The sequence below is a fragment of the Sceloporus undulatus genome, chromosome 6 (assembly GCF_019175285.1).
Source record: "Sceloporus undulatus isolate JIND9_A2432 ecotype Alabama chromosome 6, SceUnd_v1.1, whole genome shotgun sequence".
Taxonomy (NCBI): domain Eukaryota; kingdom Metazoa; phylum Chordata; class Lepidosauria; order Squamata; family Phrynosomatidae; genus Sceloporus; species Sceloporus undulatus.
The window spans coordinates 83,109,202-83,136,692 of NC_056527.1; the positions used below are offsets into that span (position 1 = coordinate 83,109,202).

Sequence of the window (27,491 nt, forward strand, 5' to 3'; positions counted from 1 at the left end):
ATAAACATTCCCAGAATTCATAGCCAGCCCTGAATCCAAGAGCCTCCTCCTTCCCTAACTCTGAGACCAAGGCAAATTCCACCCTCCCCCCAAATTCAGTGACAGCTGCTCCGGAACTTCCCTCCACCAAGTCTGCAAGCTTGGAGAGGTTCGCTTTCCATTAGGGCATTGTTTTGCTTAAGGTGAGAGCCCATGGGAGGAAGAAAAGCATGCTGGGAAAGGAGACCTGGGCCTCGTGCTCACCAAACCACTGTCTGCAAGCTGATTGGGCCTCCAGCTTTTCCCTGAAATCTTTGGGGAGGGCTTGAAAAGAAGCAAAGTCACTCTTTCTGCCTCTCACAATGTTCGCACTGCCAAATCCTATACCACGAAAGGCGACACGCAGCAATTTTCTGATGTTGGGGATTAGGGCAGGGGCAATGAGTTACCCATTGGGGCTAATAGGATGCCAGGCATCAGACAAAACATGAGAAGGGGTTCTGTCCTTCCCAAAGGAGTGACCATCTATGAACTAGACAAGTGCAAGACAGCCACTTATACTTCACTACGCAAGGAATGCATTGCCACATACAAAGAAACAAATTTTCATATGCTTGGATGCTGATTTTTTTAAATGATTATAATTTCAATGGAAATACAGTCTGAGGGACAGCTTAAATTATTATCATTTTTAATTCATTCATTGTTTGTTGTTTTTGTTGTGTGTCTTCAAGTCGTTTCTGACTTATGGCCACCCTAAGGTGACCCTGTCATGGGGTTTTCCTGCCAAGATTTGTTCAGAGGGGGTTTGCCATTACCATCCTCTGAGGCTGAGAGAATGTGACTTGCCCAAGACCACTCAGTGGGTTTCATGACCAAGCTGGGATTCAAACCCTCATCTCTTGAGTCATAATCCAACACTCAAACCATTACACTACGCTGGCTTTTCATTTTCATTCATTCATATCCTGCCATTTTAAAAGAAGCCCTGGTGGTGCAGTGGTTAAATGCCAGTAGTGCAGCAGCCATTCACAGCCACAAAGTTGTGAGTTCGATCCCAGGTAGGGCTCCAAGGTTCACTCAGCCTTGCATCATTCCATAGGTCACTAAAATGAGTACCCAGCTTGTTGGGGGCAATTAGCTTAAAAGTTGTAAATCACTTAGAGAGTGCTTAAGTGCACTGATAAGCAGTATAGAAATATATAGAAATGTGATTAAACACCTAATCTGTAGAGTCAAAATGATTTAAAATGCATCAAAATACAATACCATGCATATATATATATATATATATATAGTGTCACGGTCAGTTCCTAAATGCCTGAAAGAATCAGTTCTAACTTGTCGCCAGAAGGAGTGCAAGGAGGGGTCTATCCAAATTCCCTAAGGAGAGAGTTCCAAAGTATGGGAGCAGCCACCAAGAAGGCCCTCTCTCTTGTCCCTTCCTCCCACACACACACACCACAATTGAGCATGAGAAGGTGATAGGACATAAGTCTGGGAGCAGCCACCGAGAAGGCCCTCTCTCTTGTCCCTCCCACACACATACTGCAATTGAGTGTGAGAAGGTGATAGGACATAAAGAAGGGCCTCTCCCAAAAATCTCAGCGCTCAAACAGAGTTATATAAGGAGAAAGGTTTCTCATCTCCATGCCTGTGGTTCTTAATCTTTCAACTGCACTCAGGTCAGATGGGCCTTCAAACAGAGCACATGTCCAAATATGACAGCCCTTCAGACAGGACAGCCCAGGACACAAGAGTATGATGAACAGAGACATCCCTAAGCAAACAGTAAATATGTAGTGGCAATAAAGTAGAATAGAATGACATTCTATCTGCTTATCATTGTTGTTGCTATTGTTGTTAACCTCCTTCGAATCAATCCTGACTCTATCCTATAGATGAGACATCTACAAGACTCCTTATCCTCCACTGTTCTGCTTAGGTGCTATAAATTCATACCTGTGACCTCCTTTATCTAGCAGGCAGTCTTCCTCTCTTTCTACATCCCTCCACCTTTTCTAGCATTATTATTTTTCCCAATGAGTCATGCTTTCCCATAATGTAGCCAGTGTATGACATTCTCAACTTAATCATCTTGGCTTCTAGGGTGATTTTTGGCTTGATCTTATCTAGGGCCCATTTGTTTGTCCTTTGCTGTCCACGGTATCCTCAGCACTCTTCTCCAACACCACATCTCAAATGAATTGATTTTCTTCTTATCCACTTTCTTAACTGTCCAGCTTTCATATCTGTACATGGTAATAGGGAATACAATGTCTTGTATGATTTTAATTTTATTGTTCTCTTTATCATTTGTATATCAGCTTTGCAAAATTGCAAAAACACGTGGCTACAGTTCTTCTGAAAAGATCCCTATTTGACAAAAATGAAGTGCTGTACTGATGAGAAGTAACAGTATCCAAAGGCACACAGTGAAGGAGGATGTGTGTGATACAAATGTAGGAAAAATTCCACTAGATGATCCTATTGAGATTCACTGTGAACAAGTTGTAACACTGTGTGGGATGACAACTTGGCCTTCTGAGATGCCTTTAAAGAACAAACCTCCCTATGTCCAGTTCTGACAGTTTTCATCAGGAGAAGGCCTTTTGTAAAGATGATAGGTCTTAAGAGCATATTCAAGACCAAGCCACCTGCAAACATTTTGCGTTAAAACAGAGATAGTTCGCAGCAGTATACTGTATTGCTGTTAGGGAATTTAACTATGACAACTACCCCAGCTGCTTTAATGATTTCAGCTCAGTTCAGAGAAAGCAGGAAAGCCCAATGGAAGTGGTGCTAATGAATACGTCTCTGTGCTTTGGCTTTGTGAGCCTTGGTTCACTGTAGAATTTGGCCCAAATTGATAACTGCCATACCTAACATCTCTACAAGATTGCCAAGCTTTTGCTATCACTGGAAAGGCCATCTGTCATAGGAAGGCGCTTTATACACAATTAGACTTTTAGTCCATCTAGCTTAGTTTCAGAGCTGGGAAGTTTTAATTTTTGGATTATAGCTGGCCATGCTGGCTGAAATTTGAGGGAACTGTTGTTCTAAAAGTAACATTTCTCAGCTCTGCATCAGTCTGCCCTACAGTAAGTAGTTCCAGTTCAATAGGGTGTCAGACAAGACTATTTTCCTTACATTGCTTAGGGATTTAGGAACCTTTGGTATGCAGAATTTTGTGCTATGTCACCTCTTGGCAATAGGTTTCTGCATGCCACCATTGGACAGAAAGTACAGAGGAAATTCAGTTTCATCAACCTTAAAATTGAGGTTAATAATAATAATAATAATAATAATAATTGTTGTTGTTGTTGTTGTTGTTGTTTATATTTCCTGCTTCTCCCTTTGGATCACTTCCTCTACCTTGTTACTCTCTGTGCCCCTACCCCCAGCTCCCTTTCTAACAGCCAGCAAATCTCTTCTGGAATTTGTTGGAGAACTCAAACAACTTTCAGACATTTTCTGACTTAGTACTAAGAAATTTGTAGAAGCTAGATGGTGTAGAGGATATGATGGGGTGCGGGAAGCAAGGTGGAGTCAGATGTTCACAGCACCTGCTGAAACCCCAAAAGGAAATATTTTGGAGGAGAGTAAGAAAGTCTTCAGACATAACTCTCCCTGAACTGTGTACACCATGGAATACTACAAAACCCATTAACCAAGGTAGCGTAAGAAACAAAGGTTCATTTCTAAGGACTGCTTGAGCCCAGGTGCTTTTCTCTAGCTGTTAAGCATGGAACATGTCACCATCAGCATCCATTTGTTTTCTGACATGTATAGTTTTATTTAAAAGATGGTTGGCATCCTGTCAGTATGTCATTGTAAACCAACTTACAAGCACGTAGACTTTAATGGTGACAACGCACAATGTTTGTATTCTCAGGAAAGGAACAGAGACATGCCCATTGTGGACATAGCTACATCATCATAAAATTGCATGTCATAACCTCTGATGTTCAGACCATGCTTCTAGTCCTCATGGTAGTAGTTACGGTTTCAAAAATATGTTTCAGTGTAAAATTTAGCAAAGAAAAGTGGGACCAGGGGGATTCTAAAAGTTACAGAAGCCTTCCTCAACTTGTGTTGACATCCAGATGTTTTGAATGAAGTCCCCATCATCCCTAGTCAGCAAGGTCATGGGAAAGGCTAGATTAGAGGAAGGATCATTTACCCCCCACAGTAAAAAATAAAACAAAAAAGAGGGAGATATAATGGAATGATGATCACATTAGTACAACCCCAACGGCAGGTTGTGCTCACTGGATGAGGATAGAATTCCTACTAAATCCCCTATGTAGTCCTCATTCAGTTGAATTGGCATAGTAGATATATGACTGTTCCATTGTAACTATAAATCTCCCAAGCAAAGCAAAGTTATCACTGGGATGGTTTAATGAGTGAAAAACAGCAAGGAGTGGGAGTGGAAAGCAGCAGAATGGCCATGTTCGAAAGTAACTGATCCTTTCCCAGGATTACCTCCCTTGCCAACAAATTGCTGCTGTAACTAAATACACACCCATGGGAGTCAATGGAGACTCCAAGATTACTGTCACACTTTGCTGTGTTGGAGGACAAGAGCCCAATTCAGTTTCCTGAAGATCACAGCGCACTACCGGCAATAAAGAAGCCCTAGAGAATCCATGTCCCAGATATCAAGGTGTGTGACTCAGCATGGAGCTCCCTCAATCTGTTCCATGTCTATAGACCCAGCAAACCATGCAGGAACTTGCTTGTGGGCATTCAGATGCTAGGGAGCATTGCGCAAATAATGGGTAAACACAGCTAACAATAATGTAGAAAGGATGGGGAAGTAAAATGCATATTTTCATATCCTTTTGTTTTTTTCAAGTGTCCATCTTCCAGATGTGTTGGGCTAAAACATCCATAGCCAGTAAACTATTACTGTCTGAGGAACCCTGTAACATATTGTAATATCCTGTGGAATTACAATCCTTACTCCCTGACCACACTTTCAAGTGAATGCAAATCTATATACATTCAAAATGGAGAGTAAGCAATATATTCGATGATGATGATGATGATGATGATGATGATGATTTTTATTTCTTTTCCACCTCTCCTCAGTGCTCAAGGTGGGGTACAACATGTTAAAATACAAAACACAATTTAAAAAAAGAAAACAAATAAAACCAGCAGTTAAAATACAGTACCATAAAACCATTAAAATACACTCTTTTTTGTACATTCTTTAAAATATACAAACTGAAAAGTCATGAAATAAAATTGACTGGGTAGGCCTGTCAGAAGAGATGTGTCTTTAATGTTGTTTTAAATGCCATCAATGTTTTCAGTTGTCGTATCTCTTCAGACCTTTGTATGAATTTACTGCATTACCACCCGTTGAGGACTTAGTTTTAAGATCAATTGTATTATTTTATTGATGTATTTTAAATGTATTTTATATTGATGTATGTGTTTTAACGGATTTTAATCCCACTTTGATTCATCTGGGAGAGGTGGGAAAATATAAACTATTATTATTATTATTATTATTATTATTATTATTATTATTATTTTCCACAGTCTGGGGGTAGCAGAGGATGAAAAGGGAAAAGGTTCTCTGGAAAACCATTGCCAGCTTAGTCATTTTAAAAATAATTTAATTAGTTTAAAATTTAATAATTAACAAGAGGAGAGAATGAAAGACCTGAGGTGAGAATAGGCTTGCCCTGTGACTTACTTTACAAAGGATACTTGAAATAAAAGGGCATCATATTGAATAAACTCATAGTTGACAGTGAGACCCACTGGGGTTTTTTTCCTACTCAAAATGATTGCCCTTAGAGAACAAATTGTGGCCTTTTCTTTAGGAATGCTATGTTCACATCTCCAGAGTGGAACCCAACCCACATCTCCTGCTTCCTGTTGCCTGAAGAGTCTCCAGAGTGTGCTCCTCCAGTGTGCTTGCTCTTGTAGCATCCTAGTCCTGCTTGGTCTAATCTGCATGGCAGAAATCATACAGTTTGACATTGCTTTAACTGCCATGTCTCAATACAGTGGAATTCCGGAATTCGTAGTTTAGTGGTCTCTGACAGAGAAGGCTAAATATCTTACAAAATTACAAATCCCAGAATTCCATAGCATTGAGTCATGGCAGTTAAAGAGGTGTCAAAGTGCATTATTTCTGCAGTGCAGAGTAGACCCATGTCAGAGTGCCATCTACCCCTCCCTCCCCTTTCCAAAGTGCCCATTCCTCTCAACAGTATTAAGTATGTTCTGTTCCTTATTGAGTATATTACGTGGAAACCTCAGAACGCAAGCTCTTATTTGGAGAGAGGGGGTTCTATGCACATGCATCTTACATACAGGACTATGGAATCGGCTGACTGTTTTAAGTGGAATGTCAATCCTTCCTTCAGTGCTTGGTGTTTCCCATTGCCAAAGAGGTTTAGTGGGTTCTGGCTGTGTTTGGTCTGCAAGGAGATTCAATGTTCTCTCAGATGGTGCCCAGGAGCTTGCGGTTGTCTATTGCTGTTCTCCTAACCACTGAATTATGGAGGTCTGTCTCAAGAGGAAGCACTGTGAGCTCTTTCTGGGAGTGTGCTTGTTGCATTTTCTCTCTGTGTGTGTTATGGTTTCCATGAGATCATCTTGCTTTTTCTCCTCTGGCTGCATATTGATTGGTGCTTTCTATGCATGGTACATGTGGAGCTGTTGTCAGCAGCATCTTTATGACGGATGGGTGTTGCTAGGGTCAACATGGAACTGGGGGTTGTTGCTACTTGCCTCCCCACCCCCACGGTGCTTTTGACATTCCTGTTGGAGGAGCATAGAAACCTAGTGACATTGCTAACAATCTGATCAAGTAGACAGCAATCTATAAAAGCTCATGCCATAATATACTTGTTAACCTTTCATGTTCCAAAATACTCTGTGTTGTTTTTGCTGTAGAGCTTGAGAAAGTTACTCTTTTGGACCATAGAACCCAGAATCCCACTTGTAGATTCCATGTGAATATCCCGTGGCCATATTGGAAGTTATCATCCAAAAAGGTAATTTCCTCAATTTCTAACTTGGCTATCCCTATGGAAATAGTTATGCTACTGTAAAGGCAACAGATCCCATCTGATCTTGGAAACTAAGGAGGGCCTGCTCTGGTTAGTACTTCGATGGAAGATTGTCAATGAATACCAGGAGCTGTAAGCCATGGGACCATACAGACAGGGCAAAATAAAGCTGCATTGGGTCACTTTAGAGGTATGTTGTTTAAATGACACACACATCTTAAGAGGTCAGAAGCTGTGCCAAAGCTGTGCTCCAGTCCTTAGGACTGGAGTGTGGCTTTGGAACGGCTTCTGCCCTCTTAAGATGCATACATCATTTAAACAGCATACCTCCAAAATGACCCAAAGCAGCTTTATTTTGTCCTGTCTGTATGGACTCTGTATTTCAGAGAAAGGAACTGACAAAAACCACCTTTGAGTAGGCCTTGCTTAAAGAAATCCTATAAAATTGATGGTGTCATGATAAGTTGAGAGGCAATTTGAATGCACATACATACATGTAACTCCAGTGTAGTAGTCTTAAATTTATAAGAGTTTCTCTGTTTCCCTTAGACAGTAGTGCCCAAATTGTGCTCTTTAAGGGATTTTGGACTTGAGCTTCCAGAATCCCAGACTATTGGCCAACATGGCTGAGGCTTTTGGGAGCTGAAGTCCAAAATCTCTTAAAGGGCACAGTTTGGGAACCACTGCCTTAGACCAGTGGTTCCCAACTATCCTAATGCCACGACCCTTTAATACAGTTCCTCACGTTGTGGTGACCCAAACCCATGAAATTATTTTCATTGCTACTTCATAACTGTAATTAAATAGGTGTTTTCCAATGGTCTTAGGCGACCCCCATGAAAGGGTCATTTGACCCCCAAAGGGGTCCCGACCCACAGTTTGGGAACCACTGCCTTAGATAAAGTATTGAACTTTAGGTATCCTAAGACAAATGCTGAAGTCACATTTGCTCTCTTTCTCTCAACTGGTACTGAGAATGCAGAATTCAGCTCTTTTGATGCAAAGAATCTGGGTTTTCCCTTTCCAAAATATAATCATTTCCCTGTATTTCTGTTTATTTATGGTTTAAGCTTACCCCCACCAGTTTAACTCAAAACAGGCCACTCTTGATGACTAATAATTCAAAGTGAAGAATAATGTCAACAAAGCTGGGAGAATACCAAGTCAGCCACTTATTTCGACAGGCTTCTTGTCATACCCCAGAACCTCCCTTCTTTAATTCGGTTTCACCCACATCTCTGGGAATTCTAGGTGTCTCCATGGTGTGCTTTTGCTTTGCTCTGTGTGGTGCGGTTTTGCAAAGGGGTATGTGTGAGCTGTGTGTGCTTGCGGAACAGCTTGCAGTCCAAACTTCGTTCACACTGTACATGTTTCTCAGTGAGCTACACCACAGCCTCCTCCCTTCTTCCCTCTGGGCTTCTCCTAGCCTCAGGAAAATGTTGTGGAATGTAGACACATATTCCGATGCAGGGCACTCATCAATCACTCCTTTCTATACATAGAACTACGTTTCCCTCCTCCTCTTGCTTCCCTCTTTCTCTCTCTCTTGCCTAATTTGCTGTTTAGGTTTCCCCCACCCCCACCAAGCCCTTTTTTACCTCCTTGCTTTCCTTCTCTCTTCTCCACCTCCATTTTTCTCCAGGTTCCCTTTGTTTTATTTCTTTCTAAAACTTTCTCACTCATCTTACCCTTATTCCTTGTTGCATTGATTCCTTGTTGCATTTCTTTCCTGCTCGGTTATTATTCTTTAATTTTTACAAATGTACCCCCCCTTCCAAACACATATATACACACTCACACACCCTTCCCTCTAACAGCCTCAGCTGTTGGCTCAGTGTGTGTCTCAGCATCTGGAGTTGTTTGAAGAGAGGAAATAGCTCCCCTACCACCGCCCCACAAGGGCTTTGTTCTATAGGCCTTTCCCTCCTGCCCTCTTTCTCTCTTTCTCTGGTTCTCTGTGTTTTTGGTTTTGTTTTGTTTTTTTGGTCATAGCTGCCTTGGCACTGAGAGGTGCAGCAGAAAGTGGGGAAAGTAACTGGTGGAGAGAGGAAGGCTAGCTCAGTGAAAGTAACTAGGGTGGAGATGAGAAAGAAATCTAAAAAGAAAGAAAATGCCCCATACAGACAGACCAAAATAAAGCTGCTTTGGGTCACTTTGGAGGTATGCTGTTTAAATGATGCATGTGTCCTAAGAGTCCAGAAGCTGTGCCAAAGCCATGCTCCAATCCTAAGGACTGGAGTGTTGCTTTGGCGCAGCTTCCAGGCTCTTAGGACACATGCATCATTTAAACAGCATACCTCCAAAGTGACCCAAAGCAGCTTTATATTGGCCTGTCTGTATGGGCCCAAAGACAGGTACATCAGAAAAAGCTCAGTAAGGCCACCTTGTTCAGTTGCCTGTCCTCAAGGCAGGATACTTAATAGGGGCAGGAGACCTTATACCAATGTCCTCCAAATTTGTGGGACTGTAACTACCATCATCTCCAACCAACTCTGCCTTGCTGGGGGTAATAGTCTAACACATCTGGAGACCACCAGTTTGAGTAATCTCCAGAATGCCTGTCCATCCACTTCTCACACACCTGAGAGATAGAGATTGAGAGAAAGAGATTGTAGAATCTCTTCCTCAGCAAGTTAGCCAGGCCTGGCTCTACTGCTAGACAGAAAGCGGCAACTGCCTCAGGCAGCAGATGCTGGAATCAACAAGGATAGCCTCCTTCCCCACAACCTTCTCCCTGATTCTCCTTGCCAGTCTCCTCTGTTAGAGGACAGAGCTGTGTGTGCCTCACAGTGTTGTTCTTCTTTATTCCTAAACTAGGTTGCTGTTCCTAGGGATGATACTGTCCCATTGCCAGTGTTGAAGTAAGATTCAGCATACAGTCTTGTATGCAGAATGGTGTGGAGCGGGCTTGGAGCACAGGGGATGCCATTTTATCCTCATTATTATTATCATGGTCAGCAAAATGTGTTGGGTCAGTCCTTGGAGCTAGCTCTTGTAATGACTACTTTTATGCTTGACAACGCCTTTTGTGTGTGTGTATGTGCACGCGCCTTCAAGTCACCTGTTGACTTATGGTGACCTCATAAATTTCATAGGGTTTGCTTAGGCAAGGAATACCCAGAGTTGGCTTTGCCAGTTCCTTCCTCTGAAATATAGCCTACAGCACCTAGTATCCGTTGGCTGTCTCCTATCCAGTACTAACCAGGGCTGACCTGGCTTATCTTCCAAGATCAGACAGGATCTGATGCCTTTGGGATATTTCAGATGTTACTGAGTACTTGAGTTCTCTGATGTGCAGGACTAATAGTTTTAATCTCCCATTGTGCCAAAGAAACTACAACTGTTTCTTTCTTTCCTGGAAATCTGCCACAGACTGGTAGCCAATAGCTCACAAAATGGCACCAGCCAACAGACCAACAGTTTGAGTAGCACTACCCTCCTGTGGCTGAAAATTTTTGTTTCTTATCCTGTGTCTGAAAATGGATGAAGTATAGCTGACCATCTTTAACAAGCAATCTTTCTTTAAAAATTGAGCTTCATTGATAGTCCCATCTTCTATTTCACTGTAAATATTATATTCTTTAGGCCAAGCATAAAGAGAATCTTTAGGGTTTTCTAAACATGTGAGGGATACCCATGCCATGCTAAAATTCTAGAAAAATATCCTACTGATAACTGAGGTTCACAATTATAGCTCCAACCAGAAATCCTTTACAACAAGTATGAGAACTGTGCATCCTTCCAGATGTAGTAAGTCTGCAGCCTCTATCAGTGTTCACCAGTGGCTAATCTGGCTAGGAGTGCTGCAGGCTGCAGTTCAAAAACATTTGGAGGGATACATAGTTTCCACTTCTGCTTTACAAGCATAGTGCATTTGCTAATACATTGTAAATTGCTTAAAGAGTGCTTAGTTCACTATGAAGCAGTATAGAAATAGAAATGCTATTGCTATTGCCATATAGCATATTCTTGCAGTCACAAAGCTAAGGACCCACTAGATGCTGGGGTGCACTAGATGCTGTTTGACTATACCTCCCATGATCTCTGACCATTGGACATGCTGGCTAGAAATCATAGTTCAATAAAATCTGCTGGATCACAGATTCCTCCCCTCCTCTGGGGTAAATTTTTCTATATTAGGATATTCACCATTGTTTACATGTTCTGTATGCCATTTGGGACAAACAATCATGTGTAGATAGCAGGCCATGTATGTCACTGCCAGAACATGGGAATGTTCCATAGTTATTTTTATTTTATTACCACTATTAGAATCCCTCTAGTTAGCAGGGGGCTGTGAGTGCTGGGAGATTCTAGAATTGTAGACAAAATTAACTTCTCCAAGCTCTGGCACTTCAATACCATACCATACTGTATTCTATATAGGCTCCCAAACATGGAAGAAACACATACACACACCACTGCAGAAAGCATGGAACACATCAACAACAGATACAACCCAACAACCATGCAAATGTCACTGACGTGCACCAATAACTGAAGGGTATGGCAGACATGAATTCTCCCATGTCACCCAGCTAAGGAATGAACTGAGTCAATCCACCAGAGGCATCAGTAGAGGGTTGCGCAGGGTGCAGGTTGGACCAGATGACACCGTAAGGGAGGCTGACACTACTGCTCCCCAAATATCTGTCTTTTGGCAGAAATGGGCTGTGGAATTTGCCTGCATCCCTTTAAATTGCTGGAGCTCAGTGGATGAGATGGTGTGAGTGGGGCAAGACTCAGTGGGAGGAGAAAGGCCTCAGGTTTTAGAATTTTAAAATTTTAAAAATTTAAAATTTAAATTAAGGCAGGTTACACACCACCATGAAAGTATGAGCGGAGCGCGTACTAGGGTTAGGAAGGGGCGGTGCTTCTGCACCCCCAACCCTAGTACGCGCTCTGCACATACAAAATGGCAGCGGCCGTTCCACACGGCCGCCGCCATGATGGCAACACGAACATGCCGCCATCACTCCACGCAAGAGCACTTAGTGCGCCCTTTGCACGGAGCAGGAAGGAGCTCCGTTTCGGAGCTCCTTCCTGGTTTTCATCGCTGGGCGCAGCCTTCACACGGCTGCGCCCAGCAACGCAAGGGAGAAAGGGGCCAAGCGGCCCCTTTCTCCTCCTCCCCGCTGCCGCGGGGTGTCCGTGGGGCTTCAAGCCCCAAGGACACCCCTTTCCAGGCTGCGGAGAAGGGGCCTTTTGCTGCTTCCCCGTTCTGGCCGCTGAGGCCCCGATCTGGCAGGGAAAGGTGCGCCTACAGGCCGCCCCAAAGGGGCGGTCTGTAACACGCCTAAGTTTTCTTCAAAAACATCACATCTTACCAAATTTTCACTTCACCCATATTAAACTATGTACAGTGTACCCGCGTCATACACGGGTATGCTATTCACGGCTTTCAGCTTATGCTGAAGCTGCGTGGCAAAAGAATAAATGGCGCACACACTGTGAGCACAAGACCCATTATATTAATAATGATAATAATAGGTTTTATTTATATACCGCCCAATCACTGGGAATCCGAGCGGTTTATATTCAAAGGGTCTCAAGCATATGCACTTTTTGCCTTACACGGGAGGGGGGGTCTGGATCTCCCACATAAGGTAAGGGTCCACTGTACACATAAATACATTTAGGCTGTGCATGTGATATTGTAATTTAAAGGTATAGTTTTATTTTTGCTAGTTGTTTATATTACAACCATTGCCTTTACATTCAGCAATATACATGAATTACGATTTATGAGTAACATTACTAAGGATTCTGTGTGATGTGGTATGAGAGGAGGTCAATGTGGGGTGGGTGGGTGACACCATGCATTACTGCACCAGGTGACTCCAACCCTATGGCACCACTGCAGTCCACTCATAGCAATGGGGAAGCTCCCCAAGATGTCATCAAGGATGAGATTTTATTGCCACCTGTGGAGTTTCCTGTCTCATGTGCTCAAAAAACATGACTGGATTTGAGTGGACTTGGGGAGACAGGTGCCATTGTTTTCTTTGCCTTAGACATCAAAACATCTTGTCTCAAACTTGTCCCTGTCCAATCAGCCATAACAACAATAGGAAATAGGGACATCATGAAACAGTCCCCCCGCCCCCAAAGTGGCAGCTTAAGAACCTAGCTATATATACCAGCACCACAGTGATTGAGTTAGTTGCCCTAACTAGCCCTGTGGAAGGGTTTTCAGAGTCTGGGGGAAAAAATCAGTCTTAAACTATGGTTCTATGAATCTCCAGGCACAATACACATCCCCCTGTTAGTATGGCCACTAATTATAGAGCTAGGAAATTGTTTCAGCTGTAGTGCTTGAACGAATAAATGAAAACCAACCCCACCACCCTAAAAAAATCCCTAACTTTTCCAGGCTCTGAAGTTGCTCAGGCTTTGGACATGCAGGAGAGTCCGAGTTCAAATTGCAAATGCCCTCTCCTCCCTCCATGAGGAAAGGCAGGCAGGAGACACCATATGATTAAAAAAATATTATCCCTTGTGCTTAGTCTGCAGTGGCAGTTTGTTCTATTTTATGTGTCAAAGCTGACTGCTATGATTCTGTAAGATAAAAGTGCTCATGTGGCCAGTAGCAGTAATGGTTGAAGCTGCTGGCATCCATGTGGGAGTGTGCACTTTGGATACCAGTGTGGGAGACGGTGTTGCTAGCCATTCCTGGAGGAAGAATTGTTTCAACAATGCAAGGTCGCCAAGACATAGTTTCCACATATAGCAATAGATGGAAGTGGCTAAGCATGAGAGATATTTGCAGCAGTTTATATTTTCTAGTATGGATCCCAACTTCAGAGTACAGTTGGCCCTCCTTATCCACTGATTCTTTATCCATGGAGTCAAGCATCTGCGGTTTGAAAATACAGTGAACCCTTGCTTTGCAGGAGGGATCTGTTCTGGACCCTCACACACACATACACACACACACACACCCAGCATAGAGCGAATTCCACGCATGCTCAAGCCCCATTTAGATGAATAGGGTGCGCTCCCATGCACAGCGCGATGTGTGTGCCATGAGCACACGTGCCATTCATTTAAATGGGGCTTCCCATCTGCCTGACCTCAAGTCCGTGAATGGGGTGGGTCGACTGTATTCAAAAATGATATAGATTCTAAAAAGCAAACTTTACATTTGCTGTTTTATGTAAGGGACACTATTTGCTATCCATTGTATTTAATGGGACTTGAACATCCCCAGATTTTGGTATCCACAGAGGGCCCTCAAAGCAAATCCCAGCAGATACGAAGGGCCCACTGTACAGACTGTTTGCCTACCTAAACATTTGTAAGATTCAAGTTGGTGTTACTACTAACAGCAGTGGAGAAACTGGGATCTCAGCTTCCCCACTTCCATCTTACAGTAAGGCCAATGCACTAAAAATAGCTGTCTTGCCACCAATAGCTACAGAGCAAAGCAATTTTTGGAATCACCAGTGGCAGTGGTGGTAGGAAGCACTGATCTCCCTTTTCAGTAATCCCATCCCTAAATCTCATTACACATGAAGGGAAGGTCTAAACCTCCCTATCCCTGTGCACTGAAGTGTTTGTGTGAAGGAAGTATGTGTCTGTGTCTGTGTGTGCATGAGTACATGTATGCATGCCACAAGCATATCACCAGTCAGCACATTTGGGCCCAAACTGTTGCCCATACTTGCTGTGTGTATTCTGAAGATAGCCTGTTTGTAAAAGAGGTCCTTTTCTAGTCACATTCCCCCAATTTCCACTTGTGTGGTACACAGCAAAAGAGCAAAGATATCTAGCCCCAGGCAACACACTCTATTATCTGACTGATGGTCTCCCTGTCAGACATTTATCTCCTGTTTTGGTGCATGGTGATTGGCTGCAGATTTAGTTTGAATGCACTGGAATGGTACGATTTGCCATAACCTAAAGACACAAATACTTCCAGGCCCAAGTTCAACATGGTACTTGCTAGTTTAAAATGCAGAGTTGTAAGTCAAGTTTGGAAAGCTGACTTGTTTGGACTGCTACTCCCAGAATCGCCCAGCCTGTTGCAAGCCGCCTGGGCCTGGAGAGTCCTTATATTTTAAACTGGGCTTGTTAGGGTCTTCCATTCAGCTGCACTGAGCAGACTTTCACATTCTTGCCATGCATTAGCCAGTTAATTAAGCCTCCTTCCTTCTGAGGCTGAGCAGACAGGTTATTTCAGGCTTGATAGGAGACTGTGGGCTGGAGATTGAGTCTCTCTGGTGTCCAGCCTGCTTCATTCTTTTATTACCCTCCCTGGTCCTGGGGTTGATAATTTGTTGACACAGCAGCCCCCTGTCCTGATTATTACTAGGTGACAGGATGGCAGCAAACAGGCTTGTTTTAAGCTCCCCACTCTCCTGGAAATTAGAGCTGGCTGTGGGACAGAACTGGCCTCTGGCCCTTTTGTTATCGGTCATGACCTTTTCCCTGGAGACGCCAGATTTCTCTACATATCTATCTGGGCTGGCAATCACTCTGTCTTCACACTCTGGAGAGCACCAGCAAGACATCTCTTTGCTGCTCCATTCACCCATCCTGTCTCAAGGGGGCAAATGGGGAAAAAATACAAGAGCAATGGACCTTACTGGAATCTTGTCTGATTTAAAAACAAAAATACACTGTATGGAAATAGACTGAACTGATCCTACACCTGCTCATCTGGTTAAAGGCCAGCCCTAAATGTGCATTTCCAGGGGAAGGGGCTCCACAGCTGTGGGATGGCCACACAGAATGTTTCACAAAGCCCCCTTCTTCTCCAGAATTGATATCCAGAATACTATTCTCAAGATTCTCCTTATGCAATATGACAGAAGACGTAGTTTCAGAGGTGTCTTCTGTTAATGAAGTGCTTTCAGTTCACCTGCTGTGATCTCTAGACTGTGTAAGCCAGTGGTGCCAGTGCTGCAAGGTCTGAGGGCACATGATGAACCACTTTGCTGAAGTTCTGGATCTGACTATTGTGTGTAGGAGAGACTCCAAGTTCCTTAGTGGAAGAAATGCAGGATAGAAATGTACTAAATAATAAATGTGTCCATTTTTACATATGCGTGATTCCCTGTAACTGACAGATAGCATGGCCCACATTGCACAGTAAACTGAGGATGTGGTCAGTTGAGCCTAATTCAGCTTTCCAAGTGATTGATTCTTAATCATGCTTCATTGTCCTCTTCTCTTGCGTGAAGTTCCTTTACATGTATAGTAATCACTTTCTCATTTCCAGTGCACATGTACAGATGTTCACATATGCCTGCCCATATCCAGATCTGCCACCTCATTCTTTCCACATGGCAGACATCAGCTGTAAACTTAGTTTCTCCACTGCCCCATCTTTCCTGCCTTGATTGCAGTTCCATTATGGTCAGTTTCATCTATATCAATATTTTCTAAATAACAATAGCAGGTAAGGACTCTTAAAAAGCAAAATACATTAGAGGATTGCTTGAGTGCTCTGCACCCTTTGCAAGGCCATGGTTGCCGTAATAGAGAACCTGTTTAAATCACTATGGCTACTTGGCTCATACCAATGACTTTGCAGCCTCAGCTTGGTCTGAGCAATGTGATGGTTCAGTTTTCCCACAAAGTTTATTTAATTAACTCTTTGTTAGGTCCCTTGCACTAAATGAAAAACAAAATTCCTGTCAGAATTATAGGGAAGAAAATCTGTTAGCCTTAAAGCCTATTATAACAGCAATATTCTGTTGATTAATAATAATATTTATTATTTAGTTTTGTCAAGTGCTCTTTAGGGCTGAAGGGTGGGGTATAAGTAACATAAATAAATAATAATAAATAAAGTGAGTCATATACATTGTTTTGTAATCTTTTCAATAAACTCTGTAAGGTTGGCCAGCATTCTTACCCCCATTCTGCGGATGAGGCATGAGGTCAAGAGAAAAAGTCTTGTATGGGACAAACTAGTGAGTTCATGATGGGAGGGAATTCTGAAGCAGCAATATCCTGATTTGTAACAGAGCCTTGCTTTTGACTAGAACTTGGAAGGAACAAGTTATAAACAACATACAGTAGTTACTTGTAATTATATCTACCTACACATTCATATCCACCACTAATGTGTGTACAGCAAAGTTATATTCAACAGCAATGCAGTTAATAGGAATGGTGTTACTTTATTAGTGCAACATGTAATGCTTCCTAATTATTTTTTTAATTTATTATTAAACATTTTAAAATCATAAACTGTATACATAATCTACATTTACATCTTTCACTATCCAATTTCATCTTTACAAATTATCTTCCAAACTTGATTTCCAATGCTAGCAATACTTAGTGTTTCACTAAATTCTTCAAATTGTTCCTAAATTAAATAAAAATCACAACCAAATCCTAATTTATATAAAAGGATTAATGCTGGTTATAATATATATACTGTATTATTTATTAGTTAATCCAGAAATCCTAATGCTGCCATTATACTCCACTATTTATATAATTCATTGCCTCTTCCCAAGCTTCCTAATTAATTTTAAAATTACTTATAACAGGCATTTTAGAGGCATTTGACAGCTATTTTTTCAAGCTTTGTAGTGTAAATTTACTTCATTTTCTTCTCATTCCTCTCTTTTTAAATAACAAAAAGCAATGAAAAGGCAAAGACCAACCCATGAGTAATAAACCTCCATGGGTAATGAACTGAATACACATTTTAAAACATACATACAGTAGTAACATTTGGTTTGCTGTGCTTGCTGTTTATTTATAGTCCCTTTCGTCTTTATCAATATTTTCTAAATAATAATAATAATAATATCAAATTAGAGCTCTTTGAAAATCAAAGCAGATTGGAAGACTGATTCTACCACAACCATTGCGTCTTTGCATATAAAACATATATAAGTTTGAATGGCTGCACAGCTCCAATCTATGACTTGGTAATCTCTGCTTGCAAGGCCTTAGATATGAGCTGCTGTCCACAACAACCATTGCCCTGAAAGGTTTTGGATGGTAGCTGTAAAACCTATGATGCTGTTAGCATTGCTACTTTGCTCTAAGGCAGCATCCAAATGAATCCTGATTGTCTTGATTGTTTCTCTGCCCCAACCCACTCTCTCCAAAATAACTCTCCAAAGGTGGCAATTAGCATACATCAGGAAAACATTCAGCCAGCTCAAGACCAGATGGGTTTTTCTTCCTCTTTCCCTCTTGTTATCCACACTTCTGTGGCTCAGAACACCTTTTGTTAGCTTAGGTTGATATGCCAGTTGCAGCCATACCTATATTTCCTTAATGTATTGGCAGTTACCCCAGCTATAGTAACATATGCAGCATTGTACAAATGAAACCTGCTATCTTCCTGGAAGCCAAGATGATCAAATTTAGGCTGTCGTACTTTGGCCACATCATGAGAAGACATGTCTCATTAGAAAAGTCTATATTTCTAGGAAATAGATAGAACAGCAGGTCAGCAGTTTGAAGGCCAAGTGTCGCGTGACCGAGTGAGCTCCCATCACTGCTCCCAGTTTCTGCCAGCCTAGTGGTTCAAAAGCATGTAAAAATGCAAGTAGATAAATAGGTACCACTTTGGTGGGAAGGCAACAGCATTCTGTGCAGTCATGCTGGCCACATGACCACGGAGTCTTCTTAGACAAAACTGGCTCTTTGGTTTAGTAACGGAGATGAACACCATCCCCTATGATTGGACACGACTAGACAATCTCTTCAAAGGGGATATCTTTACCTTTACCTTTTTACTTTGGCCACATCATGAGAAGACATGAGTCATTAGAAAAGTCTATATTGCTAGGAAAGGTAGAAGGTAAATGGAAAGAGAGGAAGGATGCATGCAAGATGGAGGGAATCAATCAGAGAAGTCAGTTTGCAAGATCTGAGCAGAGCAGTGGAGGACAGGAGGTCTTGGAGATGTCTCATCCTCAGAGATGCCCTGAGTCAGGGTCAGCTCAAGAGCAGTTAACAACAACAACGATAACAACTACCACAGTAACCTTCCATGTAGACTATTGCAATGTACTGTATTGTATGTAGAGTTGCCATTTAAAATGGTCTGGAAATTGCAATTGGCCCAGGATTACATCCCAGGTATGAAGTGTGGCTGAACTGTTAGGTTTTATACAGTGGACCCTTGTTATACGCTGGGGTTTGGTTCCAAGATCCTCCGTGGATAACAAGATCCGTGGATGCTCAAGTCCCATTAAGTATAATGACATAGCAAAATGGTGTCCCTTATAAAAAATGGAAAATCAAGGTTTAACATTTGAAATTTATACTTTTTTGGAACTTTTTCAAACCGTGGCTGCTTGAATCGGTGTATAAAAAATCAGTGTATAAGAAGGGCTGACTGCATGACATTTATTGTATATCAGCAGTGGTAGCTCCCAGATGGTTTCAAAACATAGTTTAAAGGATTGGCTTCATTTATTTCTATCATCCTTGTCCTTCAAGGAGTTCAGTTGTATACCTAACTCTTATTCTCACAACCTCCCTGTGACATAGGCTAGGCTGAGAGAGAGTAGCTTGTGGTCACCCAGTGAAATGAATGACTCAGTGGGCATTAAAAACTAGATCTTTGAAGTCATAATCCATCTTTTAAACCACCAGAGCTCTAAATATCTTGGGAAGAGACCAAATTGAATGAAAACCTGCCCTTAGGTGTGTGTGTGTATGTGCCTTTCACGTTGCCTGTCAGCTTATGGTGACCTCATTAATTTCATAGGGTTTTCTTTGACCAGGAATATTCTGATATGGTTTTGCAAGTTCCTTCCTCTGAAATAGCCCACAGCAGCTGGTATTCATTGGCAGTCTCCCATCCAAGTAATATCCAGGGCTGATTCTACTTATCTTCCAAAATCAGATGGGATCTTGGCCTTTAGAGTAGGTACCTGTATCTAAAGATTTTATTCAGAGGTTTGCTCCGAATGCCTTGTCTAGATGTTGCACACTCTCATTAAAAAGGAAAAAAATCATTCCACATGTGTAGTGTAACTTATGCCTGCATATGTCACTAATGGGATATCAGCATCTATATTATAGAATAGAATAGATGCTTGAGGAAAATATAGAAACCACATTTGAAAATATGATGACGGTCTAGAGCTAACAGTATACCATATTATTTTCATCCTGTGCCAACTTGAGTGGCTATCCATTTGATTTTTGACTGTCATGGTCATGTGTCCAATTTTATGGAGCACACATTTAAAAGGCTGTTGCAGACAGCAGGGGGCCTACAATCCCAAAAGGCACCAATTCCCGCCTGAACTTGGAAGTTAAGCAGCATCAGCCCTGGTCAGTACTTGGGTGGAAGACCACCAATGAATACCAAATGCTATAGGCTATATTTCAGAGGAGAAAACTGACAAAACCAGCTCTGAGTATTATTTTCCTAAGAAAACCCCATGAAATTCATGTGGTCACAGGACTTGAAAGTATACGTTTGTGTTTATATGCACATGTGTGTGTGTGCATGTGGACCTGCACATGCACACATATACACATGGACAGTAGAGGACCGGAAATTGCACATCGACAGTACATTGCTTGACAACAGAGACTGAGCAGATACAAGAGCATCAAGTCAGTCTTCCAGAAGGTGAGATATTTTGGACTTCTAGTTAATGTTACTAATTCATTGTAAATTTGCATCTATATACCTTTAAACACGTGCAAATTTTATGCAAATCTGTATTCTTTTATTTTCTGATGATGGATGTCCCCTTTTGTTTGTGCTGTTTCAGTGCCCCCCCCCCCCATTCATAGTTGAATTCAAGGTCCTGACTGTGGTTTTTTAAAACACTAATTAATTTTGAACTGTGGTATCTCAGGAATTGCTTCCTCCCATAAAAGCCTGCTTGCGAACATGGAACATCGCTCAGCCCCTGGGATCTTCCTTATAATCCTGCCATTAATGAATTGGGGTGAATTTTCTTTTGGGGCTAGAGATGTGAAACTTTCGGAGGGGGAGCAAGACAGAAAAAATAAGGGAGAAGTTTTTTTCTTCTTCTCTTTTTGCCCCAAAGCCTTCTTTGTTCTGAAAATTGAGGAAAATATTATGGAACATTTTGTTTTAGAATTATTTAAGACAATATGTTTAGTCCCCAAAAATTATTTCTAAAAACTATGTAATAGGGAGTCTTTTATGCAAGACTATGAACAGTATCAGTGCATTGCCATTCCTGGCCTTGGTTTCTATGCTCAGTTCTTTTTCTGGGAACATGTTCTTTATGGAAGGGAAAAGGAAACAATTTTCTTTTGTTTTACCAATGTTCACATCTACTTATTGTTTTTTACCTGCTTCTCATCAACTGGCAAAAGCAGAGGTTCTTTACAGTTCAGGACCATGTAGCTTCTTGTGTGTGTGTGTGTGTGTGTGTGTGTGTGTGTGTATATATATATATATATAAAAGAAACAATTTTTTAAAATCCAAGTTCAGTTAATAATTATTATCTGAATAAGCTGTACTCTGTAATACCAAACATAGTACCTTTAAGTCAAACCAAAGTATAAACTGATCAGTTAATAAGTTGAGATATGAGCTGTCTGGCAGTGGCAACAAACAACATTTTAAGCAACTTTAGGTGAAATGAAGCCTTGCAAGATCTCTGTTGCAGCTTGGGTTTTAATTAGCTTGCAGAGGAACTGCTTTGTGAAATGCTTTACTTTGCCCTATAAAGCTCAGCTTTCAAAAAGCCTGCCCCATTTGGGGATGTGTGTGCAAGGTTCCCCTTCACCCACATCACTTTTCCACCTGTGTGCACTAAATTTCAAGCACATGAGAAAAGAGAGATGGGACTGTCGTTGGCTACAGAGTTAGTTGTTGACTGGCTGTGGGAGTGAAGAAGGAACAGGTCAAGGGCTGTCATCAGAAAGGTCGCCATTGATTCCAGCTGTTTTTCTTTATGCCAGCTGTTACAGATGGTGAGATATTGTGCGAATGAGTATTGAATTCTGGTTTATCTCCATTATTTCCTTCTTATTCTGCCAACTATGTGCCTTATTCCTCTCTTTTAGTGACACCATTGCCCTACCAGTGTTTTTATATCCTGCCTTTCCTCCAGTCAGCTCAAGGTGGCATATATAGCGTTCCCCTCCTCCTGACTTTATCCTCACAACAACCTTATAAGGTAGGCCAGGTTGAGAGGAAACGACTGAGTATTTTATGAATCAGTAAGGTCATGAAACTGGATCTTTTAGGTCCCAGTCTAAAACTCTAACCACTACACCACACTGGCCCTCTACCAGGGTAATTCTTCTTCCATCATTATGCTACATTTGTGGAAGGGCCTTTACGAATCATCTTGTTCCTGGGCATGTGGAGATAGAACAAGTACATTTTACCACATGTGGTGGTTGTGTGAAAAGACAAAAAATAATAATACTGGGTTCAAATGCATAAGCTGTTAGGAAATTTTGTAAATTAAAATGAAACCAGATTTTAGAGCAATTAGAAAGGTAATATGGGATAATTTTACAGTACGTGGTAACTGCTGCAAGATTTCTATTTGCACAAATTTGGAAAACCAACATTGTACCAGCACAGGAAGATTGGACAAGATTGATGGATCACTGTTGAATCTCATGGTGGAATGGAAAATGCTAATAGTATATTTAAAACAATTATGGGGGAAATTGGCAGTATTAAACTTTGAAGTTTAATTAAAGTTTATTTAAGGTAGAGGAGAGAAAGTTTCAGGAAAGTATCAGGAATGAGAAAGTGAAAGTGAATAACAAATGTAACTAATTACTGAGAGGTCGGAAGTTTGGAATGAATGCTTTTATGATACTTGTTATCTTTGTTTTGTTTGGTGTGCCCAGTATTTCTGATTTCTTTTTTTATATAGTTCTTTTTATTGTTTTATAATGTCTGTGTCTTATTTCTCCTTTTAAACTGCTGCATGTTTTCATTACCATGTTTTAACTGATGTTGTACATTGTAGATTTGTTGTTGTTCCCTGCATTGATTCATGAGAAGAAGTGGATAAGAAATAACAATAACATATTATTGTTATTATTACTGTTGTTATTGCTGTGAATTTTTAAAAATAAATGGGAGAAGTGAATAACAACAACAACAACTGCTGCTGCTGCTATTGTTGTTGCTGTGAATTTTAAAAAAAATAAATCTTCTTATTCCACTTGGTACACAGAATTGTACCAAGCTGGTATGATATTGTATGTCAAGTACACATTTTCTGGATGGGTGCAGATTTTAAAAAGCCCCGTTTTCTTGGGTTTGGGTTTATTTAATGCCAGAAGAAGAGGGGACCTATAGACCCAACACCTTTATCGCCTTGACACCTTCTAGATGTGTCTGGTTACAATTCCCAAAATCCCTGTGCTGGCCTGAAAGGGATGTAAATTCTAGTCTATGGTGAATGATGGTTTGGGGAAGGGGGGACTAGGCCAGTGCGGTATCTGATGTATCTTTCCTTCCTGGAAACTTGCTAGGGGCTGGCAGTCAATGGCTTATGGACCAGGACCAGCCCATGAACCACTACTTTGAGAAACATTGCACATAGGCCATGAAGAAGACGATTGCATTTTCTGTAGTCGATGGTTTCTATAAAACAAACAGAGGGGTTAAATCTCTTCCCGTAAGCAGTGTCTTTAGCTCCTTTCTCCACAGTGCCAGATTTCTGGATACTTACCGCCTGTGGTTACTCAGCAGTCAGGGAAAAGTTACTCTTCACTGAGTGACGAAGGATGTAATGCTGTTAGAGCAGGGAGGCTGCTCAGGAAGCATTTGGTCATACCATATTTATTTCTCTCCAGGGCTGTCCTCCACAAGGAAATAAAAAAGGCTCTACAAGTTTGAAGTTGAACCCAGCTGCATCCTTAAGCCTGATCCTGTTCTTTTCACCCAAACCCCACATGAAGTTACTAATAAACTACCCCTCCCATGATCCCCATCTCATACTGCAAGTGAAAAAGAAATATCTTTGGGTGCATCTACCCAGTAGAAATAATGCAGTTTGATATCATTTTAAGTGCTCTAGCTCAATCCAATAGAACCTGAGAATCTTTTGTTTTACAAGGTCTTTAGCCTTCACTGCCAAAGAATGCTGGAGCCTCAGCAAACTACAAATCCCAGGATCATGTAGGATGGAGCCAGAGGGCAGTTAAAGTGGTTTCAAACAGCACTATTTCCACAGTGTAGAGGCACCTTTTTGTCAATGTGTAATTCAGTGTGGCATAGCAGAGGCTATGACTCTGGAGGCCAGGGTGATAGCATCTCTGTTTGGCCCATGTAAACCCACTGGGGGACTTTTGGTAAGTCACACTCTCTCAGCCTCAGAGGAAGGCAAATCTTGCCAAGAAAACCCCATGATAGGGTCGCCTTAGGGTCACCATAAGTCAGAAACTGTTGGAAGGCACAAAGCAACTCTAAAATTCAGCAGAGCTTGGAAACTATAGTCTCATTATTTTACTATAAATCCCAGAATCCCACAAACAGGGAGACTGTTGTTTGTGCTGGGTAGAAAATTCTGGACGCTATAGTAAAACAATTTTAAAAAATGTCCTCAAGCTTTGCCATTAAAGCAACAAATTTAGCAGCAAAGGTCAGCATGGCATAGTGGTTTGAGTGTTGGACTACGATTCTTGAGACCAGGGTTTGTTTTCATGTTCGGCCATGAAACCCACAGGGAGACCTTGGCAAGTCACATACTCTCAGCCTCAGGGGAAGGTGTGGCAAACCATTTCTGAACAAATCTTGGCAAGATAACCCCATGATAGGTTTGCCTTACGTTCGCCATAGGTTGAAAATGACTTGAAGGCACACAACAAAAACAGCAAACATCTGTGTATGAGTCCTGTTGTGGTATATAGTTGGAGACTAGGATTCAGTTTCCAGCCTGGCCATGAAATCCACTGGGAGACCTTGAGTAAGTCACATACTCTCAGCCTCAGGGGAAGACAATGGCAAACCTCCTCTGAAGAAATCTTGCCAAAAAAACAAAACAAAAACCCCAACAACGCTGTGATATGTTTGTCTCAGGATGGCCATAAGTCAGAAATGACTTGAAGGCACCCAAAACTAACAATAAATATCTGTGTAGAAATCCTATTGTGGCGTAGTAGTTTGAACATTGGACTACGACTCTGGAGACTAGGGTCCAACATTCTGCTCTGCCATGAAAACCAGTGGGCAACCTTTGGGCACGTCACATACTCTCAGCCTCAGGGGAAGGCAATGTCAAACCCCTCTGAACAATGTTGTAGAGAAAACCCTATGAAAGGGTTGCCATAAGTTGCCATAAGTCAGAAATGAGTTGAAGCCACACAACACACATACACAAATAAGAGCCCTGGTGGCGCAGTGGTTAAATGCCTGTACTGCAACCATTCACTCACAAACCATAAGGTTGCGAGTTCAATCTCAGCAAAAGGGCTCAGGCTTCAGGCTTGCATCCTTCCAAGGAGGTTGCTAAAATGAGTACCCAGATTGTTGGGGGCAATTAGCTTACACTTTGTAAACCGCTCAGGGAGTGCTTCAGCGCATGGATAAGTGGTATAGAAATGTACTTGCTATTGCTATATTAGTGTGAGACTTCCAAAATCAAAAAGGTGGAAGAGCCCACCTGAAGGAACTGAGGAAAGGCCAAACTGACCCCTCAGCCAATTCTCTGGCATGGACACCTGTCATTTACCTCACAAAAACCAGTTTGGCCTGTAGCTGAGCGCCATGCCCTGAGTGCACTTTTTATGATTGTTATGATGTATGTGGTGGAAAATGTATGATTTTGATGTCTGTGGAGGAAAATATGTGACTTTGACTGAGTTTAGGATTCTCCTCAGAAGACGCAGCAGCCTGCACCAAATCCTTCCAGCGCAATGTCCCCATCCCCTGGAATTTATCACAACAGTCCTCTCGCCATAGCTTTGGGAGGCTATTTTTCACGCAAGGGTGGCCTTGCACGGTCCAGACATTGCTCAGGATGCGAAGTCAAGCCGCAGCAGCAGCAGCTGTTCCTCCAATTTTCCCCCCAAGTGTGTCGTGATAAAAAAAAAGTTGGAACCAAAAAGCCTGGCTGGGAAACCAAACCCCGGCCTTCCCCTCCTTTTATGCTATTTCATGAAACAGCTCTGGTTGACTCTTTTGCAACTGTGAGTCATTTCAAGAAGGGCTTTTTTGTCTGCAGGACTGGACAGCCTTCCCGTCTGCTGCAAAGGAATTTCATATTCCACCAAGCTGATCGCTTCTCTGTCTTTCTCCCCCCTCCCCTCATCCAAATAACTCTAAGTCTGTAACAATTTATTGCACGAACAGCCTCCCTACTCTTGTCTTCCACTAAAATAATATGGGTGGGTGAGGGAAGAAGAAGAAAAAATCCACCCCAGCAGCCTAGATCAAACTTTGCAGGGCTTTTCTCCCTTCCCCTGACAGCTGGGATTCTTAATGTGTTAAGCAGACTGCTGCTTTTGCTAGGGAAGAAATCTCCATTTCAAAGCCTGTGTGTGTCAACTTTAAGTGGGAAGGCAAAAATGCCCTCCTATGCATCCCTCTTTGGGGTGGAGGTGAGGGTAGGGGAAGGGGGTAATCACTCAATTTTAAATGTTAAAAAAGTCATCTTTTTTTAAAGCCTCAGGGTCAAGATTCTGACAACTTTGATGACTCAGGAAGGAGGAATTGCAATATTTATACAGTCGGCCCTTCTTATATACAGATTTTTAATACATGGATTCAAGCATCCACAGTTTGAAAATGTTCCCCAAAAAGTATAAATTTCAAATATCAAACCTTGATTTTCCATTTTTATAAGGGACATAATTTTGCTATGTCATTATATTTAATGGGACTTGAACATCCACAGATTTTGTTATCCACAGGGGATCTTGGAACCAAACCCCAGCGTATAACAAGGGTCCACTGTACAATACACAGTACTGTATATATATTTAGTTTGGCCCTTCTTCTGTTCCTTAAGATGGGTTCTTACATCTTTGTGAGTCATCAAAGTTGTCAGAATCTTGACCCTGAGACATATACACAGTCACCCCTTCGTTCTTGTGGACCTGAGGTCCACAATCTTGAATATTCACGGAGGGACAACCTCTTCTTATTTTCAATGGGGCATGCCCCCATGGCATACACCCTGCACACACTCACAGGCACACGCCCCATTCAAGCCTATGGGGCTTGAATATTGGCGAGTCTCCATTTTCATGGGGGATGGGTCCAGAACATATCCTCAGCGAAAACGGAGGGCCGAGTGTGTGTATATGTGTGTGTGTATATATATCTTGACCCGATACATACATACATACATATGGAGAGAGACTGATATATTGCAACTCTTCCTTCCTGAGTCATCCGAGTTGTCAGAATCTTGATCCTGAGACCCAAAAATTATATATAACCTTTTAAACATTACCTCCTTCCCCTACCCTCACCCCCCCCAAGAGAGATGGATAGGGCATTTTTGCCCTCCTGTCACAAGCATATGGTTTTGTCATCCCATCTCCCTGCATCCAAACAAATAAACAAAACAATG

The 27,491-nt window shown here is 41.8% G+C and overlaps 1 protein-coding gene across 1 annotated transcript in view; it reads right to left on the reverse strand.

Moving 5' to 3' along the window:
• MEIOC (meiosis specific with coiled-coil domain) overlaps positions 1 to 27,491 on the reverse strand; it is a 111,320-nt gene that overhangs the window by 65,578 nt on the left and 18,251 nt on the right. The gene's annotated exons all lie outside the window — the stretch shown is intronic.